Genomic DNA, 21,067 nt, shown 5'->3' on the forward strand with positions numbered 1-21,067 from the left:
GAGCGCACTATGGGCAGCAGTTTATGCTCTGTGTGTGTGTGTGTTTGTGTTTTGTTTATTTTGCTTTTCTTAAAAATAAGTTTTTAATTGCGAGCTGAAGGCAGCAGCAGAGGCAACAGCAGAGGCAGAGACAGAGGCAGAGGCAGCAGCCGCGGCAGATTATTCGCCAAATAATTTGGCTCTTGAGGCAAAACCGATCGCAAAGTTTGCAGCTTGAGCGAAAATCGTTCTGTTGGGTAAACACATCTCTTTCGGATGAGGCCCAGTGGCAATCTATGTTGTTGTTGTTTCTGTGCCATGTGGCGCAGCTAATCAGAGTTGCGCCCGCTCGCCGCGTCGAATAGTTGGCAAAATAAATTATCGAAATGAGCAGCGTTGAAATTAAACAGGCCAACCTGAATGCAGGCGTTCGGCTGGGCGCTGGGCGAGTGGGTGGGTGGGCGAGCGGGTGGGTGGGCTGTGGAGCGGGCAGGCAGTCGGGCTCTGTGGCAGCGCCGTGTGTCTGTTTATTTGTTTGATTGCCAGCGCAGTTTTTGTAATTTTGCTGAACGCTCATAATTTGTATATTTGCGATTTTCAATTAAGCAGCTGCCGCCGACTATGAACGGCGGCGAGGAGTGTGTGGGGCTAGGGAGGGGCGCACGTTGACATATACATTGAATGCGAGTTATTGAAATTTATTAATAGACAGCCACCCACGCAAGAGAAGGCATCACTCGACTCCACTAGACACACCAGACTCTGGCCGGATCATCAAGACGTTGGGCATTGCCATTGAGTAGACATAATTTACAATTATTTCAAGGACACTTTACATAGAGACCGGCTGTGGCATTCACGTGAAACGGGTTTGCCGGCCCAAAAACCACCTCGCAGCCACTTGATGGGGCTACGTGCTGGCCATGCTTAAATGAAGTCTGAGCCTGAGTCTCAGTCTCGGCTTGTGGCATGCGGCATGAGGTATGCATGGCAGCCCAGTGTCTAGTGGCGTTCATCTCTGGCTGCCACCACGCAATTTTGTTGCCGGGCATTAAGTGAAAAATTGCAATTTTAACGCCCGCGTTAATTTACAGCAGTTGCCTCGTTGGCAGCAACAGCAACAGCAACAGCAACAGCTACGGATACAGATACAGATACAGATACGAGTGCAGTTGCATAGATACACACATGCTCGATGCCCGCTGCCCTGGGACAGTCGCAAGTATCTAGTGCTGTGTGTCTTTGTCTTTTTGGGGAGGGTCTGGGCTTGCAACGTGTTGCTGTTGCTGTTGCTGCTGCTGCTGTTGCTGTTGCTGTTGCCGGGGGCCTAAAGAGTCAGCAACTTCTGACCGTCCCGAAGGTAAACCAGTGCGTTGTCATTGTTGTTGTTTAGTTGTTGTTGTTGTTGTTGTTGTTTTGACTGCTGCTGGTATCGAGCCTCTCTGGGTGCGTTGTCATTGCCAAGGCTCTGCCCGTCCGTCCCGTCCGTCCGTCCCTCCGTCCGTCCGTCCAGTTGTAGCCCTGACATTGGCGCGCGCTTCGCAGCGAGGTTCTATCGCATAACATTCTTTATAATTTGTTAACTTACTATGCATAAGACTCGAGTGCGGATTTATGACTTGACGCGAAATTGATCGCGACTGATCAAGCGAGGGCTTCTGCTGGCCCATAGCGATGCCAGCGAAGCCTTAAAAAAGAGCACATAAATAAAATAAGAACTCAAGAACATGACAATATGAGCAAAAAAATAAACAGACAAAGCAAACGAGACGAGGATCGTGGCGCATTGCTGAGGATCGCTGCAAGATTGGCCCGAGTATCGACGCATTGGCTCAGCTCCACCCGTATTGAATTCCAATGTCAAATCGCAGCACATGATTCAATGCCCAGCCAAGGTGGCCAAGTTGGCCAAGTTGGCCAAGTCGGCCAAGTCGGCCAAGTTGCCCAAGGTGGCCGGCCCCATATCGTATTCAGACCTCCCTCTGCACATTGTCGCTCTTTTCGGGCCGCTGCAAGTGGAGACAGTTTCGGTTTGGGGGCTTCTTGTACCGGAAGCCCTTGCCAAGTGGCGCCATTGCCATTTAAATTGATGATGCCTCGCATGCTCCTTGTTTTTGTGCGGCTTCAGCAACATCTCAAGAGATCAACATATCATCAGCTCAATGCGTAGCCGGAAATCTTGCGACTGGCAAACTTGCCAGTAATAAAACGTCATTCGAAATGTTGTGCATTCCACTGACAAACCGATGAATGTTGATTATCCTAAATGTGATTATAACTAATACTGGCACTGGCAGGGCTAGTGTAACAATATATCCATGCACTAGACTGGGTTTTGAACCAGATCCTTGTGTTTCAATTGCTTTATTGGGTCACTTTAGCTAAGATTACAGAGTACATCCTTGCACTAGGCTAGGGTTCTGACCAGGTCCTCGTTGTCCTCATTGCCTTCTTGGGTATCTTGGTCTGGGGTTCCAACTCAATCTTCTGCCTTCTTGGGTTACTCCTGTGGACACTCTTGGGTCAATCTTCTTGCCGAGCTCGTCAACAGAGTTCTGCCGAATGCACTTTCATGTAATTGCGCCTACTTGTCTCGATAACCTTAGGTATTCCAAAGCACTTTACACTTTAATGGTATCAATTAAATGTTTATTATGCAATCTAAATCATTTAAACGATTTCAATGGACTGCTCGTAAGATCGGTTCTTTAGAACTCTGTACACATGCCGTTGGCTGCAGTTTTGTACAACAAGTTGTTGGGCCTATAAAACTATATGGCTGCCAATTTGGTCTCAGATTCCCCCCGCACAGTCGGCTTAACTGTCCGACGACTGATGATGACCCCCCTCGCCCCTCGTCTTTGGAGGCGCCAAGTGACAATTTGTGGTCGGTTTTATATGCGATTGGCAACGCCGTGTAAACAACTAACCGATTGGCAATTAAATGTTTATGTTTTTATTCACACTTTTGATTTTGGGGCTGCGTGCAATTTGATAGCTGATCGGAATCAACAAAAAACTCGGATCGTTTCGGGTAGTTTGAGTGGCCATAAAAGGCGCGTGCAGCATTCACCGTTATGTCAAGAGATATTTAACTGATTTATGGCGCTGATCCAAAAAGGGTTTTATAAGCCCAAGACAAAGCCGTTAAAAACTGGAACATAAATTAAACAAAGATGCCAAAGACAAAAGCGATAAGTGTACCCAATATACATAAGATTCAACTGAGCAAGCAAATTATGTATATATATATATAGTATATACTCTCGTATATAAACAGATATATGTATGCATAGCTGTGTGCATATAAGCAGGCAGACGGGCATCGTGCATGGGTCTGGCTGGGCCTGAGGGGGGCTTGAGGGGGGAGGCCAGACGCAGAGCCGGGCTAATTTAAGCGAGGACAACACCTCAACTCATATTTAAGGCCGGCTAAATCAGTGTCTGTGCGTGTGTGCATCTGTGTGCGCGTGTGTGTGTGTGTGCAACTTCCAGTCGCTTCCAAAGTCACCCAAAGCGACGTGCATGACGCTGACGTCGTCACCGTCGCCGACGTCGACGCCGACGACGACGCTGTTGTCTGTGTCTGCGTCTGCCTTTGGTTTTGTCTTTGTGTCTGGGCCGCAGCGCAGTAAAAAAAGAACAAAAAGTGAAATAAAAAAATTAAACACATAAGTAACGAAAAAAAAAAACAATAAAATTATATAAAAAAGAAGCAGCAACCAAATCGATGCAGCAGCAGCCGGCAAAAGAAGCGCACTGCAAAGCGCAGACGAAGGAGAGCAGAACGTTGCGGCCGCGGGGCGTATGAGTGATATCAGAGCGGAGAGCGAGGCAATGAGTACAATGAACAGGGCGAGAGCGATGGCGAGGGCATTGGTGCGGTGCAGTGAAATTAAGAAACCAACAAATTCATCCAGAAAAGTAGTCAATAAAGTGTCGACAATGCGCACAACAGCAACAACAGCAACAACAAGAAAAAAAAACAACAACAACAAGCAGCGAGAACAAAACCAACAGCGAAACCGTCAAAAAGCAGCAGGCAGGCCACGCCATGAAGCAAGACCCAGCGACCGAGAGGTTGTCGGGCTGTCAGTTCGGGTTCGGCTTCGTGTTCGGCTGCGTATTCGTATTTCGCAAAGGCACGGAAAGGGAGGGGGACAGCAACGCGAGCCCCACTGCAGAACTCTCTTCGCCATCAAGTCAAGGCAATTCGCGACCGAGCCGAGCCGAGCCGAGTCGAACCAAGCCGCGCTGAGCCCGCAAAATCAATTGAGCGATCAAGTGTCTTGAGGCGAAACAGAAGGTGGAATAAATAAAACAATAACGATGATAATGAAGTTAAAGTGAATTTTGATGAATATGCCGACGAGGCGTGGCCCGAAGAGCGCAAACACAACACAGCACAGCACAAAGTGGACAGTCGACAAAGGGAGTTGCCTGTTGCCAGTTGGCAACGACCAACTGCTCCGGACATCCGGGCTACTGCTTGGCCAGCCGCCACTCAAGACTCCAAGCTGGCAATTGCAGCGCAGATCATTGCAATTCTTTAAGCAGCCAGGCAAATGGCTCAAGCTGCAACTGCCACTTAAAATATTTGAATTGTCTTTTACAAAGAAACGCAAATAAGAAATTGCTTTATGAAGAGACGGCGAGAGAGCGAGAAAGAGAGAGCAAGAGAGAGACAGAGTTGCTTATGTTGAGCATGGCTTGTTACTGGTTCGGTTCATGGTTCATTTCTTCATTGATGAACGCTTCGGTTTGAGCCGAATCACATTCACTTTAATTTTAAATAATAGAGACTAAATAATTAGACTAGTTCAGACTTCGAATATCTGGATCAAGCCGGTTCAGCTACTAAATTTTCCCCAAAGTAAATTTCTCTTAACAAAAATAAGGCTTAAATGTGTCTTAAAATAAGTCTTAAGTGACAATTTCTAATCAATAGTTGCTCCACAAAAAAACCAACAATTACAACAACAAGATTTAGAACAAACTTTCTTTGATAACATTAGCAAAAGGTGGCAGGGGGCGTGGCAAAGTGGTGAAAATGGCAAGAAGCAGCTGTAGAAGTTTTCTTTCTGTAATTTGAAAACTCGACTGTGACAGCGTTAAATTTTCAATAGCCCGGCACATTTGAAAGTGTCAAAAAGTTTTCACGACAAGTTTTTGTGTTCATGCAGCAACTGTTGTTGTTGTTGTTGTTTCAAAACTATTCAAATATATTCTTCTCGGATTTTGGGTATTTCGAATTAGTCTGTTAGTTAAGCATTTGTTAAGCAGCTTTGAATCCGTTTTGTACCAGCTTTAATTTAGCTTTCAACTAGCTGCTTGAAAGCTTTGAAGCTGTTTTGAACCAGCGACCAGCGTTGAACCAGCGAGAAAACTCCCATGAAGCAGCTTTAAACTAGCTGTGAGTCCGCGTTGAACGAGCTGGAAAAGATTTGAACCAGCCAACATTTACCCAGCTTTGAACCTGTATTGAACCAGGGTTGAACCAGTTTGAAGCATGCTTTAAAACAGCGTTGAACCAGCTAGAAATTTGCTTTGAACCAGCGTTAAACTGGCTTTAAACTAGTTTTAAACCAGTTTTGAAGCAATTTCAATTAAAATATTATGCTAATAAATACAGCCTAGCTAGATAAATGATCCTTCCTCAATATATGTAGTTAGGGTCTTTTGAATCAAAATGAATAATAAAAGACTATCCTTTTGATGCATACCAATAGATCATAGGGTATCTCATAGCCTTCCCTTGTACATATCAGCCGCTTGTTGTCGCTGCTGTTCCAGTTGTTGTCCTTGCATAGACTGCATTCAAAGTTCACTTGGCGCATCCTTGTGCGGGCGGCAAGGGGCAGCGGTTGGCGGTGCTGGGTGTTTGACTTGTGACAACTTTTCATAGCTTAAGAGCGCCGTGTCGAGGTCGCAGAGTCCTGCCCAGGCAGGAGGCAGAGGCTGATGGCGGCAGCAGCAGCGGCAGCGGCAGCAAAAGAAGCAGAACAAGTGCAAAAACTGAAGGCATGCCACGATATACGACATGCCATATAAACACTATATACATCAGCGTGTGTGTGTGTGTGTGTGTGTGTGTGTATTTGATATTTCCTTTTATTGAAAATGCACTTTGGTGCCATGTAAACTTTGCAATCAAAGTCAACGGCAAACTGGCGACGCCGGTGCCAGAAGAACGAGACCGAAACCGAGACGGAGACGGAAAACGGGGACGGAGACGGGTTCGGCTAAAAGGTTGGATCTGCTATTTGTATTGGGCCTGGGTTTGGGCCTGGGTTTGGGCCTGGGTTTGGGCTGAGTGCCACCTCTAACGATATAATGGCAACGAGCATGGCCAGACATTAGAAGCGACTGCAACTGCAATTGTTGTTGTTGTTGTTGTTGTTGCTCGACAGCCTTTGGCAGTGGGCATGGGCAGGGGCATGGGCAGGGGCAGGGGCATGGGCAGGGGCATGGACTATGCGGACTGGGTACAGGCACGGGCATAAATAGAGCTGGCTGCCGCTGGCGGGGCATATCCCTGGCCATCGGGCTGGTTTCGGTTTTGGCCTGGCTTTTTCCTATTTTTAGTTTTTGCATTCCAAAACGGCGTCGCCAGTTGCCTCTACCTGTTCGTTCTCTCATGGATGTTCTCTGGCGGAATTCAGCAGTTTTGTAACTCGTTTTCGTTTTATGATTTCTGCCAGTAAACTGTACTGTGGTTGCTGCCTCTGCAGCTGCTGCTGCTGCTGCTCTGGCCACAGGCACTGGCTCTGTCCTGCCCCCTTACACCCTGAGTAGAGGAGGGGGCTGTAGTTGTCCTAGGCCCAACTAGATGCTTAACTGATGTGCTCCTCGTCCCGGCCCGGCCCGTCCCGACCCGGCCACTGTCAACGTTTGCCGCTTATTGCGATTGCCTCGATCAATGCCGGGATTTGTTATTGGTGGCCCCATGACTGCCAGAGAGTGCCTCCGGTGCCTCAGGCCTGACTGTTAACCTGTCACTTGCGTGCAACTGTAAATGCAACTGGCACCACCCAATGTCCAGCACCAGCAGCAGCAGCGGCAACTGCACCACAATCCTCCTAAAACTCAAAACTCAATGAGTTGGCTTTTGTTCGGCGGGTGTTGGTTACCGATTTCCCGTTACTCCAATCCCTGCTCCCAGCTCCTGCTACCAGCTCCCTGCTCCTGCTACCAGCTCCCTGCTTCCAGCTCCTGCTGCTGGTGAGAAAATTGTGTTGTGTTGTGGCATTTTGGTTGCGAAGCGTCGCCTGGCTATACACACTCATACACACAAACACACACACACACACACACACACACACACACTTGTACAACTGTGGTTGTCCCCCTTCTGGCCCCCGCAAGACCCTACACACAGCTGGCTGTTGGGTGCGTGGCGCATTAGCCTGTAACCAAAGCCAGACTCAGCTCCGGCCCAGCCATATTGCTGCTGTTGTTGTTGCAGTTGTTGTTGCAGTTGTTGTTGTTGTTGTTTGCATTTTACCTGCAACGTCGCTTCGCATAAAATGCAATGAACTCGCAATCGGGACTGTCAAGGATGTGTGTTTGTGTGTGTGCTGCATCGTCCCTGCCCCAACTTCTGCCCCTGCCCCTGCCCTGCAACCCTGTCGCTGTCGTTGTGCATTTTTCCCTATTTTCCGTCTATTTGGTTTTATTTTAGCCCACACGACTCCCGCACGTCCAAACATCCTGCTGAATGCTGCTCCATGTTTGTCGTTGCCTCGCCTGCCACCAAATGCATTTCCATTTAACATGCCAGCATTCGGGTGCAATGCGTGGCAGGCTGGCATGGCCATGTAGCTGGGGCCTGGACAGGCGCTTCGTTTGGGGTTTTGTCTACTGCCCAGTCCGGCTTGTTTAGCCATTCGCCATTCCGTTTGCACAATCCGCATCCACTTGCTATTGAATTGTTTTTAACTGTGCAACAGTTTAGCTGACTAAAAATGCATGTAAATTTAAATAAATCAACTTATTTAAATAAACGTGTTTTGCACAAATCAATTTAAATAGTGTTTGTCTTTTATTTCTTCGTTGGTTTAAATATTAAGCGTGCGCACAGTGTTGCTTGGCCAGTGTTGAGCAACTAGAATTGCAATGCTGCCAGTGTTGGCAATGTGTTCGCAAGAGAGATCGGGAATGCACCCATATATTTGTTATACTATTGAAATGCATAGTGTTGGTTAGACACTAAAACGCAAACTTCTGTTGAGCAGTGTTGAAAAATAACAACCGTATAAGTGTGGATTAACACACTGAAGGTGGACGATATTAGGGATTGGAAGCATACACTATTAATTGTATTATATTATTAAGTAGCGCAGTGTTGGTAAAGTAATCAGTGTTGATTAAGTGCTAGTGTTGGTTAATACAATTGAAGTGAAATTTGATTATGATCGGCAGATACACTTATACATTTATGAATAAATATCTTTGAAGTCTTTGGTATTTGTCGTTGGCATCTAATTTGTCTACACGTCGGCATCTACATGCAACTGTTACTTTTGTGGCTGTTGTAGCCGCCTTTTGGTTAAAAGCTAAGCGAAACAATAATAAAATAATGTACAATTGTGGTTGTGTGTGTGTGTGTGTCTGTTGTGTGTAGACATTGGAAAGTTGCTGCTGTACGAGCCGAGTCCGCATTGCCCGCTGAGCTTCTCCAGCGGCTGTCACCTCTATGCGGCTTTTACCCTGCCCCAACGGGCCCCCTCCCAACAGCTATACCCCTTCTCGTCTTGAGCAGCGCGGGCGGCTTTGGCGGCTGCCTTTGAGTGATGCTTTGGTTTCATAACTAACCGTTTTTTGTTTCTCAGCTCCCTCAGCCCTCCTCCCCTCCCCCTGCCCCTGCCCCTGTACCTGCCCCAGCCCAACCAGACCGTGTTGCAAGTGTAGGTAAAGGTAATGTTTACCATTTCCGCTTGTCGCTTCGCAGACGTCGGCGTGGGTACAATGAAATTTTGGACGTGGACGTGAACGTGAACCGAAAGACGTCGCTGGGTTTGACTCGTTTTTTCGTTGAATGTTTTTCTGCTTCTTTTTCTTCTTCTTGTTCACTTTTTGTTGGCTACGCGTTATATGAGATGCATGTCAACTTTTTGGTAGCTGCCACCGAAATTCATTTACCTAACGGTTTTTATTATATTTTTGCTGCTGCTGTTTTTTACTTTTTACCCAAATGCGTGCCAAGGAAATAGAAAGTACCTGGAGCATGAGGGCGATAATAAGAAAACAAGCTGCGAGACATAAGACAACTGGAATTTGGATTTATATGCATAATACCCAACTTTAATAATAAGAAATAAGACAACTGGAAATTTTTATAATATACATATTACCAGCAGATAGTCTCTAACTTAGACCAGGTCAAGTTTTACTCTTCTAATTTGAGACATTCTTCTCAAACATTTTCCGCCGCTGAGATATTTTATATACTTTATGTTGTTACACTTATTTTTGCATATTTTAAAATAAGTATAGGTAAGTAGGTTTGCAATCAATCGGATGGTAAGCAAAAAGTTGCATGAATCCGTTTTCCATGCATTTTCCACAGTTGCGGGTGGAAAAAGTAACTAACTTTTACGACTGGAGCTGTGTGTTGATCAGCGATCGATTAGTCGGGACATATACTCAAACGTACAGAGAGATCGGACTGGTTTTAGATAACTTGACTATTTAGGTGTGTTTTTAGTATTATAGAAAGGTGCTTTGTGGCTCGAGGAGTGCCCGGAACTGGACATTATAGAATATTTTTGAACTATTTGTAGACTTGTAATTTGACTACAATATCTGAACCCATTTATGGCTTTAACTAAAGTGAGTTGCTTAAAGCAGATATAGAGCTGCAACAAATATGCCGACAATTTATTGCAGGCTGGTAACAACAACAACAACAACAACAGCAGCAGCAACAATAACAATCACAAGACGTTTTTGTGCTTTTGCTAATTGTATCAAATTTTCATTTTGATTTAGATACAGATTACGTACTAAAGCTGAGCTTGTTGTTGTTGCTGTTGTTATTAGAGCGAATGTTGCTGATGCCAGCGGCAGCAACAGCAACAGCAGCAACCTGCAATCATTGCAGTCAGAGTTGGAGTCCGTTCGTCAGTGGACAGCAACAACAACAACAACAACAACAACAACAGCAGCTCTGTTGGCCTCATTATGTTCAAACATATTTCATATGCCAAAGAAATAACAACAATAGCAACAACAACAATAGCAACAACAAATAAGCAAAGCAACTTTGCTACGTTTTTTGTTGCTTGCAGTTGTTGTTGTTGTTGCTGTTGTTGCTGTTGTTATAGTTGTTGCTTCCTCAGCAATCGCTTGGCTATTGCCGTTGTTGTTGCCCCTGTTGTTGCCGTTGTTGTTGTTGTTGTTGTTGTTGTTGTTGTTGTTGTTGTTGTCATAACTGTGTTTTGTTGTGCTCAGACTTTGGTTGCTGTTGCTGTCCGGTGAAAGTAATCATCAACAACATTAAGCGAGGTAAACAAACTACAAACTATACAAAAAAAAAAAGAAGAAATAAATAAATAGAAAAAGAGTTACACTCGCCAAAAGTGTATTTGAGCTGAGCGAGACTTTGACCGGGGCCCAGAATGGGCACCGGGCATCGGGCACGGGCATCGGGCACCGTTCCGGCGTCGATAGACAAAACGGCAGCTCTGGGGCAGCTCGGCTGTGTGGTTGCTGCAGCTGTCTCCTCCCCACCCTGCGCCGCCCCCTTGAGCAGTGGCAGCAGGAAGGTTGAAGAACCACAAAGAGATACGATTATGATGATTTCTAATTGAAAAACTCAGCGGCGCGCTCAAATGTGTCCAGACGAGGGAGAGAAAACGAAGACGTTGGGAGTACAAAGAAACAACGAGAAGCACAAAAAAAAAAAAAATTAAATAAAAATAAAAAGCAGAAAAAAATGAAACGAAATTTCATTAAAACGTTTGCACAAATAAAATAAGTGCTGCAAAAGGCAGAAAAAAGAGTAGCAGAAGTAGCAGCAGCGGCAGCGGCAACAGCAACAGCAAAAGAAACTGAAACGAGGTCAACTGAGGTCAACACATTTTATGTACCGAACCCGAACTACTTCATACTCTACTAAATATTTGTATGACGCTGGCGACGACTGCGACGACGACGACGACGACGGCGACAGCAGCGACGCTGGCAGAGATTCAGATTCAGTTATGCAGTGTGTAAGTGTGTGCATGTGTGTGTGTGTGTGCGAGCATTGGTGAATGGGCAGGGGGAACTGCAGTCAGCTTTGGGCTTGGAACTTCAAGTCGGCGACAGCGAAGCTCGTATGCATAAGCCAGCGGCGTGGCGGGCAGGGTTGCGGGTTGCGGGTTGCGAGCTGCATCAACTAAATCAAACAAAAGGCAAACAGCAAAAAAAAAAGAAAGAAAGAGAAAAAATGTGGAGCGACGGGGAGACGGGTTTGGGGCGACGCTCGCTGCGCTTCAATTGAGTTTTACATACATAGATTTCAGTTTTAGACTTGTACTTGTTGTTGTAGTTTTGTAGTTGTAGTTGTAGTTGTAGTTGTAGTCGATGTTGTTGTTGATTTGATTTCCAACTATTTGAGGGCAGCGACGGCGACAAAATGGACACCAACAACAGTAACAACAACAACAGCAAAGCACAAAAAAACTCGTTCGCTGTGACGCGCATTGACTAACTGAATTGTGTTGTTGTTGTTGTTGCCAGTGTTGCTGTTGCTGTTGCTGTTGCCAGTGTTGCTGCGGTGTCAGGGCAGGAGCAGGGCAACAACAACGTATTCGCCTCATGACTTGGCAAATGCGCTCGCCAACATTATCGTCTTGACCATCTCGTGAACTTCATTTGCAAACGTTGGAGCAACATTTGTGCGGCTTAAGCAGCAGGCGGGGTGGAGAGTAGGGTGGTAGGTTGCTCGGCTGAGCTGAGCTGAGGTGAGGTGAATGGAGCGGCTGCTGGGCAGCCGACATAATTCATTTGTATTGCTGCTGCTGCTGCTGCTGCTGCTGCTGCTGTTGGCGTTGGCACAGCAAGTGTTGCCAACTTTATGGCATTTACAAATACAATTACATTAGCAGCAAAGTCGAGTTGTTGTTTTGTTGTTGTTGTTGCTGTCGTTGATGTTGGCTTCTTTGGCATTAGGTTTGCCGTTACTTTTGCAATTGCTGTGAGTTGTGTGCGACGAGAGAGACAGAGAGAGAGAGAGAGATAGAGAGCGAGAGAGAGATGAGTGCGCTCACAGTTAACTGTTGGCCAAGTGCGCAACTAATTTGCATTTTGTTGGCCTAAACGCAATTCAATGGCCAACAGAAATAACAATTGGGATGCTTGAGCTGTTACGCTACAAGAGTTTCAGATACTATGCGGATGCTAAATATCTGGCCAAGAAGTGTAGCTTATTTGTAGAATGCTTACATAACAGTCGGAAACAATTGAAAATGCTTCAAACCATGAAAAAGACAGCTGGCAGATGGATACCATATGCCAAGGCTGAAGGTTGAAGTTGAAAAGAAAATCAGCTAGAGATAGGCTCAGATACTGGATAGAATTATGCTTAATGATAAATACGAGGACTTATGAGCTGAACTGGTTCAAATTTTAGATATCATCCGCCAATCTGATACTGGATAGGCATAAGTTTATTATTATTGAGCAATATTTACCCAACTCAAAAGTAAAAGTTACCTCAAGGAACTTTAAGTATTGAGTATATATAAATATAATAAACTGACATACTCGATTCCACGAGAAACCGAATCCACTTCTGTTTACGAACCAGATTCGCAAACGGAACACAAATTAGTTCCAGTCGTGAGCCGAATCAGGATATATATTTGTTAAAGAGACTTCCAGCTATAGTTTATATAATACCCTCTAGTGCAGCACTTTATGGCTATTTAGTATTACATTCACTTGAATCAACAAATTCAATATTCTGTAATTTATGCACTCATTAAGGAGCAACTAATGTTTAACTCCCAATTATCATTATGGTAAATAACTGTCAAATTTTCTATGGACTTACACCTAAAACCCACACAAATAACAGTTGTATGCCCATTCTGAATTGCACTTATGTCTCGGAAAGGGGTCCGAAACGACAGCTGATTCTCGAGCTCCACATCTGAACAATTATTGACACGTGCGCGCCTCCACAGAACCCAGAAGGCAGGACGAATGTCCTGAGCAGCAGCAGCAGCAGCAGCAGCGGGGACCTGGCCACAGATGCATTTCCGGCAACTTCAGCTGTTGATTCAGCCGTGTTTTTGTACCTTTTTGTTGCTTTGATCCTTAAGTCGGGACTGGCTTTCAGTCGAACTGAATTGCCTGCTGTTTGTTGTCGATATTATCTGCAATTAAATACTCAATGCACAGAGCACGGCGCGCAGGACAAAACAAGTAAAAATTTCAATAACTAAAAACGCACATGTCCTGTCGGGACAGCACAGGACTGCGGCCATATTCATCATCATGATGATGATGATGTTCATGATGATGATGATGAGGCACAAGCAGATGTTACAGTGACTGGCACAAAAAACTGTTGGAGCGCGTCCTTTTCGACGTCCTGCGCACTTTGGCAGCCTACACGCTGTGTCGACTGCCTCTGCGCCTGCGCAGTTTGTCCTTTCCACTTTTTTGTTTTGTTTTGGGGGGGCAAACGCTACACATGCCCCGAAAATTATCCCTTAAATGCCGCTTGTCAATTGGATGAAGCTTCCTGCGCAGTTTGCGGCTCATCAGCGTCAGCCACACGGCAACGCACAGGGATCTAAATACACTGCAACAAATGTTGCATGGCGTTGCAAGCCGCAAACTGTCAGATGTTTTGGCGACATATCTCTAAGACAAACGTTTACACTGGTTCGGTTCACGGTTCAAACCCATGCCATACGTTAGGGCCTGGCTTTCTCTATTTGTGAAGAATCTGGCTCGTGTATCTTCTCTCGATTTAATACATTGTTAAAATACCTGCCAGCCCAGCGCGACAAACATTTACACTGGTTCACTGTTCAGCTCACATAAAGCTGCTAGTTCATGAACTTGGTTTTTTGGTTGATCCAATTGAAGGTTCGTTTCATGGTGACGAAACAAGTTCAATTCCAGGCTAAATGCGGCTCGTTTCAAAATTGGTTTGGAGCCTTGCTGAGAAGAAACAATCAGAACCATCCATAAAGTGAATTTCGCTAGGCTATAGATATGTTAAGGTTTGAAGATTTCGTTGAGTGTATATGCTTGCTGCGCAGCTATTAGCAACCCCTATGTCGTCAACACAAAAGACTGCACAGATACCGCAGAGCCTCTCTGCTAATTGGTTGCCCCTGACACGCGTCATGCTCTCAAAGGCGGGCAGCAACTGCAACTGCGAAAGGTGAAAATGTATATCACTCTTCCTCTCCCTCTCTCGCCTACTCTCTCTTTTGAGTAACTTGTGTGTTTTCTTTTGTTTGGCCCAGTTGGCGAAGCTACCTACGCAAGAACCGCTTCCTAGGCCCGCTTTATCTGTGTCTGGGCACAGCCTTTCCCAGTGGGTACCCAGTTTTCAGTTCCCAGTTTTCATTTGTTGTGTGTGTTGATTTTCCTAAGCGCTTCCAATCAACAGACACAGCAGTCTGAAAGAAAGGTGCCACAAAGAGAAGAAAGCAATAGAATGGCATTTTTATGAATGGTTCGACTCATTCGCCGTTGTTCCATGAGTGGCAGGGAAAACTTTTCCGATTGCCGCGCACAAGCGCACATAACAGGCGGCCAAACACTCGAGGTCACATGATTAGTGTCACATTAATAAGTCCATGTCCATGCCGGCCGGCCATGTAGTCCTTGACATCAGCTGCGGTTCCGTTTGTGGCGGCAACACGCACAGTTCAAAGCAAAAAGCGGCAAATATATATTGCATATTTTCATAATGAAATAATACGCAGGACTTGAAAGGAATACCGAAGACAAAACGCAAGCAAAAATTATACATAATTTCGCACAACGAAGTTTAAATGCTCTTGGGCATATTTAAATGGAGTTCAAATTTGAATTGTCACATAATTAATGTGATATGGTTAACCCGACTGCGAGCCAAAGGTTCCGGTTCACTTGAGATAAGTAGTTATCTCTTTTGTTTGATCCTTTTTAGAATATCGATAAATATCAATTTTTATAGATGTTTTTTTAAACATAGCTCGAGGATTCTAAGAGATACATTTCCCAAACTGGGTAGGTTGGTTTCACATTTTGGATACCTCCCAACATTCCACCCAAAATTGAACAAGGGTCCTTGCTTCGATTCAGGCTCATGTTCGCCTGTTCTCAGTTCAACTAATCCTCTTTAAGGTTGGGTTCATGGTATGTACTAAATTGGAAATCCGGGTGCGGAAGGCTTGTTTCCAGGCATAGCAAATATGCTTGGCCCACTTAAAGCACCCTGTATTTAGCGATAGCTAATTTAACCGTTGCAAACTGTATCGCAATGCGTTTATGCCCGACGCAAGCTCCTTTAAATACCAATAAGCTGCTTGAAATGTGGTTGCTGTGTGGTGTAGTGTCCAGGAAGCAGCCGTGACAGATGTTACCGCATCGAAGCGCATTGGCAGCTTGTCGAGTGGTTTCTCGGTCTGTCGATCGTCTGCCCACTCTCCCTCTCACTCTCTCTCTCTCTCTCTCTCTCTCTCTCTTGGCGAGCTACCCCTTTTCTGTAGATGCACATGCCTTAGGGTGGGTTCTGCGGCAGTTGTCGTTGCTGCAACGGACTGACTATCGGCTTTCCCTATGAAAACCCAACCACAGCACGAGATAAAGTGGAAAGCAAAGAGCGTGGCCACCAAACAAGTTGGAAATCTCTTTTTCATTTTTCCGAATTGCATTGACGACGCATCATTAAAATATTTTCCATTGCCGTTGTTGTTGTTGTTGCTGTTGCTGTTGTTTGGTGTTAAATCAAAAACCACTTGAACGAAATAAAATCTTTCTCACAGTCGGCGACGATGGCGCGAGAAAGAAAAGAATTGGGAACGGGCTTCGGAGCTGGGAAAAGGGGCAGCGACGGGGCCAAACGAGGCAAACAAATTATGAGAACGAACAACGACCGAGTCTCGAAGAATGTCTGGTTTTGTTCTTGTTTCTCACATTTTTGTTGCTGCTGTTGTTGCTGTTAAATTGATGACAACAACATCAAAACGGACAAGCGTGCGCTTCAAATGTATCTGCATAGGCTGAGATACTTCGGGCACCCAGAGTATCTTTTGCTGACCGTGACGATTTCTCGTGTACCTGGCGACGATTTCGAGCAAAAAAAAAACCACCTCGAAGAAATAAAAGATATACACACAAAATAAATGCCACAATAAGTCAATAATCAAAAAGAGAACGACAGCCAGATGGATGAATGCGAGTTTAAATAAATACGTTTGTATTCAGATATATTTGTGCTCGTTTGGTTTGGCTCAGACTGGATGGTTGACTGGTTGGATAGATGGCTGGATGGATGGTTGGAGCTCTGCTTATCATCATTATTCAAAGCTAGCCACCGACGCCGCCGACGTCGCCGCCATTGAAATAGAAAACTAATAATAATAACAAGAATGGCAAACAGAAACGAGAAAAACAAAACAAGTTTTTTTTTGTGGGCGACTCCGGCGAATGCATGTGGAAAAAAGAAATATGTGCGTCAGTCTGTGTGTGTGTGTGTGTGCTGTGAAAAAGAATTTCTAAAACTCATAAAACAACTGCGACGAGTTTTGATTTCGATTTTTAGCCCGCTCGCCAGTTAGTTATTGCTAGTTGCCAGTTGCCAGTTGTAGATTCCCAATCGGAACACACAGAACACATGTAAAAACAGCCAAAGAGAACGAAAACAACAACAAAAAAAACATTTTAATTCACACTCTGGACCAACCTTTTGATGGCAACATGGGCCACCACCGGCTGACCCAGACGAGAGACGGCGGCATGGGGCACTCAGAGCTCAGAGCTCACAGCTCACGGCTCGTAACTCGTCATCGTCAATATCAGGTTCGGTTTTGGGTCCAGGAAAGTGCTCAGTGGCAGTCAGTTGAGCCCACGCCCGCGTTATGATTTTGTGGCCATTTTATAACTAACAACATTCCATCGACGGCGCCGTCGTCGTCGTCGTCGTCGGCGTTGTCGTTGTCGTTGTCAGGCCTACCACATGCTCCGCTCTCGGCCCAAGTGCCACAAGTCGTCCCTGTACCCGTTCCCGTTCCCCGGGCCACACACGTCGATTGGACATTGATGATGAGGCACGGAGACACACGGACAGACACGACGTCAGCCAGTCAGAGCCACATTCAGAACCAGAACCAGAGACGGAGTCACATTCGGAGCCGGTGCCCTGCCCTGCCCTGCCCAGAGGCATTCGATGTGATGGTGACAGAAGCGATGCGATGGATGCATCTGTATGTGGGCAGCATCGATAAGGCCCAGTTGCCCCAACTGTTAACCCATTAAAGTTCTGCTTAGCTCTCAAGAGAACTGAAACACTTTTAGAGTTGAAAAATGTTTTTCAAATAACTTTGATAAAACGGCACAAGTCTCCATACAAATTGTGAACTATTAATAGATAGTCTAAACTGAACTGCTTGTACATATGTGTTTAGTTATAAACAAATATATATATATATATAAATCTGTACTCACCCCAAACTTTACACAAGCATGCACAATTATATTATTGACATCAATGAAATGTAGGGGAAAGTCCTTTAAGAAGAAAGAATGCAAAAGAGTTCATATAAGTTATATCCATGAGAATCGCATAGAAAGGCAATCTTTAAAAATGCTATTAAAATATATGAAGCGTGCTTGCTTTTTTTATAATGTTCAGTTTTGAATACTTTTTCACAAATAGTCTTTGTTCACTCAGGGAAGGGTTCAATAAATTCCCTGTCTTATCTCTGTCTTATCAAAAATGACTTCAAAATTGAAGCAGATGCAAAGCAAAAGTTTAACATAAACGTTCCGAGCTTAGCGTTCGATTAAACACGTATTTAGAGCAGAACATTGATCTTCAATTAGTCAATCAGTCGGAACAACAGTTCTCTACATTAATCGAGTATCAATCTGTATCTTAAGTCAACCTCAAGGGGTTAATAGAAGGGCTTTGGTTTATGCAGTAGTTGAGCATGCGCTTCCATACTTAAACCGGGCATTCTCAGCCCAGCGTCTATTCATTCTTGAGGGTTAGTGCATTGTTTTTTATGGCACGCCATTAAATGAAAGCAAATATTCGTGATCATAAAATGAATTATAATTAGGCAAATGATTGCCAACATTTATATTTGTTTGCCAGGCTTTCGCAAGCGCGTCGAGACAGAGATAAACGCTGGAAATTGATAAGCCTTTGGGCCTGACAGGAATATAAACATAAAGATCGTTCACATTATTATTTAAAAGGTTATCAATTTTGGTTTTTATCTGCGTTTAATCTGATAAGAATTTAAATTAAATGGCAAACGCTGCGTATTTCTCTCGAGCCCTAAAAAATTCTTGAATTTTATCTGAACTTCCAGAAACTGCGAGCAGTTGTTAATTTCATTGAAATGTATCTAAAACTTTTGCTTGGAAATTAAATATGTACACTCGCACGCACGAGTGTGTGCGCGTGTGTGTGATGCTTCCTCTTGCCAGCAATCACTAGCTAGTCGTATATTCGTGTATCTATTCTAAATGCTTATCAATTGTATTCGTAGGTAACTTTGGGGTTTCGCTCCCAAGTCTTGTGGCCAGGCACACAATACAACACAAAAACGAGCCACATGTTTTGTATAATTATCGTGGTTAGTGCCTCGACAGTGTTTTTATACCCTTGGAAATATGTAAAAGGGTATAATGAAAAAGGTGAAAGGAGACATCTTTGATATCACAAAGTACATTTACATCCTTGCTCAGCAGACTTCTTGCCGAGTTCATCTAGAGATAAAAGCTAGAGATGTAAAACTTGGAATGTGCTCATCCAGATCTAGTTTGCTACCAAACATCGATAATTTGTCCCGTTTCCCAGAAATCGATAAATATCGATATTTTATTTGACTATAACTAAGGAACTTATGGACAACAAACCTGGTAAACATAGTATTGTAAAGTATATACAGATCTAGAATACTTTTTAGCTTTTCTTCTTCTGTTTCTTCTGTTTCCTACCAAGAGAGAGGTGTAGTCTTAGGCTTTGGTGTTTATACACATATAAATTCTCCGAAATTTTCGTAAAGATCGGACAATAAACACCGAAGTTACTCAAGAATTAAATTCGTATAGCATGAAGCGAACAGAAAAAGAAGCACAATCGTATTAGAAAGCTGGAATGCCTGTATCGGCAACTTCGTTCTAGGTACAGGGTATTAGCTAGTCGTGCACTCCCGACTAGAGCGCTCTTAGTTGCTTTATTTTGTATATTTCTGTTTTTTTGTATTTTTATTTTTTGTTCGTTCTGCTGATAAAAGCATTTTTTATCAGTTCTTGTGTGTGAGGTTGCGTTTTGTTTGCCTTTTAATTAAGTTGAACACAAAGTGAACAAAAATTCATGGAATGCCAGACAAGTGGGACGACTGGGACGACTGCGACGGCAATTTACAATTTACTATTGTTTGCCCTGCCAAATGACCTTGAAATGCCCAGCAACAACAACAACATCAACAACAACAACGGCAACAACTGCAAGTTTTGGCCATTTTGTTGGCCCAAAAAAATCAACTTTCTTTTGCCGCAGTTGAAAGTTGCGGCTAATTTCGAGATGCGGCCATTAAATGCAGCCGAGCCTAGGTAACAATTATAAGCCATGGTCCACAGCAGAAAAAAATAACAAAAAAACAAACAAAAAATGAAAGTAGACACAAATTTAGTTGCAAAAATTTCGTAATGCTCACCCTGGCGCCCCCGCCTGCCACACACAGCAGCCGCAGCAACTGCAACTGCAACTGCGGCAACTGCGACTGCAGCCACAGCTAAGATCTGCCCGCTTTGGGCCATAAGCTGCTGCCCCAAAACCCACATGGGTAGGCCGTGTGGACAAATTGCATAGTGCTCTCTGCGCTCAGGAGCTGGCCAATCTTGGCCAAGATGCCGCATAATTAGGCATAATTTATGACTAGAGCAAATATGGCCTGCCTGCATGAAGCTTCAGTTGCAGTTGCAGTTGCAAGTTGCTGGCCAAGTGAAAGTGCCACAGCATCTAAATCTGTAATCGGTGCATGCAAATTGCCCAATCAATTGGCATATGTCAAAGGACAGCTAAACTGCAGTACACTGTAAGAATTTGCAATTAAGCGAATATTTTTGGCAAGAATTTCTAAAGAACTTTTTTTTAAAACTATTGTGCCTGACTAACTGAACTTAAAGCTGACATTTTAAATGTACTTAGTTGATATAAGATCTGATACATAATTCCACCCTAAGCTGTGGAAAGTAAGTGGAAAGCGCGTGTATGCACAAGGTTCTTGCTTTCACTTAATCAGTCTCATACTCATCTTTAAAAATCTTCGCAAAAATTCAATTAACACATGTTTTACAGAAGCTTACTATTCTAGCTAGAACATTGGGGATCAAAAGTCAACTTAGGAGTTCTTATTTTCCCTATCCGATCGAATTTTCAATTATTTCCGAATAGCTTTCTATTTAATGGAAAAAGCCTGGCCTAGGCAAATACGGGTAATACCCTCTTTACTATACACAAGTAATTATATAACTATAAAAATAAATAAAAATATAATAATTGTAAATAGACAAAACTTAATTCAATTCAATTCAATTCGATGGGTATTTTGCTGAGTGTATTAAATGGGCAACCAACGGCAGCATTGACCTGCATTAAGGGGAACAACAGCAACAACAACAATATCATCCATATCATCTATATCATAATCATTGAGATCGTAATGATGGAGCTCATAATGAGATTGAACGACTGATGAGTGCACAAGAATGCATTTACATTTGAGCTGTATCCACGCATTTGTATCTGTTGGCCGTCTGCGTGCATCTATTGGGCTCGTGTGTGGCAGTTGCATTTACAGCTAGATATATATGAAAAGCATTTCAAAGCTGCCGTCTATATCGCATTTGGGTTTTT

General features: G+C 44.1%; 1 long non-coding RNA gene across 3 annotated transcripts in view; it reads right to left on the minus strand.

Annotated features, from left to right (window-relative positions):
* The window catches only part of LOC115769707, a 193,849-nt gene that overhangs the window by 37,200 nt on the left and 135,582 nt on the right, over positions 1-21,067 (minus strand). For all 3 annotated transcript variants that reach the window (XR_004018780.1, XR_004018779.1, XR_004018778.1), the window contains exon 5: positions 17,641-17,703. This is a non-coding gene — a long non-coding RNA (uncharacterized LOC115769707). The remainder of the gene's footprint in view (positions 1-17,640; positions 17,704-21,067) is intronic.

Source organism: Drosophila novamexicana, unplaced genomic scaffold (assembly GCF_003285875.2).
Source record: "Drosophila novamexicana strain 15010-1031.04,08,12 unplaced genomic scaffold, DnovRS2.1 tig00004554-arrow-pilon, whole genome shotgun sequence".
In the NCBI taxonomy this organism is placed as follows: Eukaryota; Metazoa; Arthropoda; class Insecta; order Diptera; family Drosophilidae; genus Drosophila; species Drosophila novamexicana.